Source organism: Morone saxatilis, unplaced genomic scaffold (genome assembly GCF_004916995.1).
Source record: "Morone saxatilis isolate NCDOM2014 unplaced genomic scaffold, NCSU_SB_2.0 Contig21, whole genome shotgun sequence".
NCBI lineage: Eukaryota > Metazoa > Chordata > Actinopteri > Moronidae > Morone > Morone saxatilis.
Window position 1 is genome coordinate 14,401,023 of NW_023339774.1, and position 1,188 is coordinate 14,402,210.

Genomic DNA, 1,188 nt, shown 5'->3' on the forward strand with positions numbered 1-1,188 from the left:
AGAATCAATAAGGCGGACTGAGGGGAGGGATAAGTGTTTAATCCACCAATCAAACTATATCATGGCCATTATAGAGAGACAACTGGACATTATGGGGTGGGTTAACAGGGTGGGTTCACATTTCACCATTTTTAGTCTACTACGATATGTAGCACTGGAATGTACACATTTCAGTATTTGATACAATGCTTGTTAATTGCAGAGATAAACTAAAAATATATAGTGAAATAAGTAAAATATGAAGTGAGAGGACCACACAGTTTAATCAACAAACGTGTGAATTGAATTCCTAACCAGTGTTGGCCAGTAACACATTTTATAATAATGTGATTATTCTTTTCAGTAACAACAGTGTCTGAAATGTTCCAGTACTCATCAGCTTGGCTTCTGCGTTCAGTTAAGTGCTATGTGTTGTCTTAAACCTGCAATAACTGATTTTTTATTTTTTTAGGCCACTGTTGATAAGTAACTTTAAGTTGATATGTTGAACTTGTTAGCAAATAGTAGCTCATTTAAACATCCAGCTATGCCCACTTGGTTAATGTAAGTCCAATATGCACAATCTTTTAGCTCTGTTTTTGGTCTCTGCCAACTCATGAAGGAAATATCTGTCTCTTTATCCGCTAAATGCTCCACTTTGTTTACCAGCTAGCCGCTACCTGTAGATGTCTGCAGTTTGGTGCTGAGCTGGTAGTGTATAGCAGTTTTTTTTACTGAAAACACCTGCCTGCTGTGGCTGAAAACAACTATTGCTATGAGCAATAGTCTCCTTATGTGGCGAGAGTTAACCAAAACAGTAAAGTTGTGGGCCGGATAGCTGAAACTTGTTATAAAGCTTTGTAAAGCTCATGGGCATTATAGATTTGTTTTCAAAGTTCATCACATTGTTTTCACATTGTCATTTGATACATTATTATATCCCCATAGATTTTCTGCTTAGCCTAACTTTACCCTGACCCAATTATCCCTAACCCCATCAAGTTATCTCTAACCTAAGCCCTTACTGCAACCACAGAGGCGATATTGGAAACACAATTCAAAAGGGATGCAGGCTTTGACACGAGTGTGTTAGAACAGTAGAATAGTAAAACAGTGAAAAGAAGAAAAATATTCAACAAAGCATTTATGTTAATGTTCTTATCATAGATACAAGCACGATTTATAGAGATAATTGTGTGTGTGTGTGTG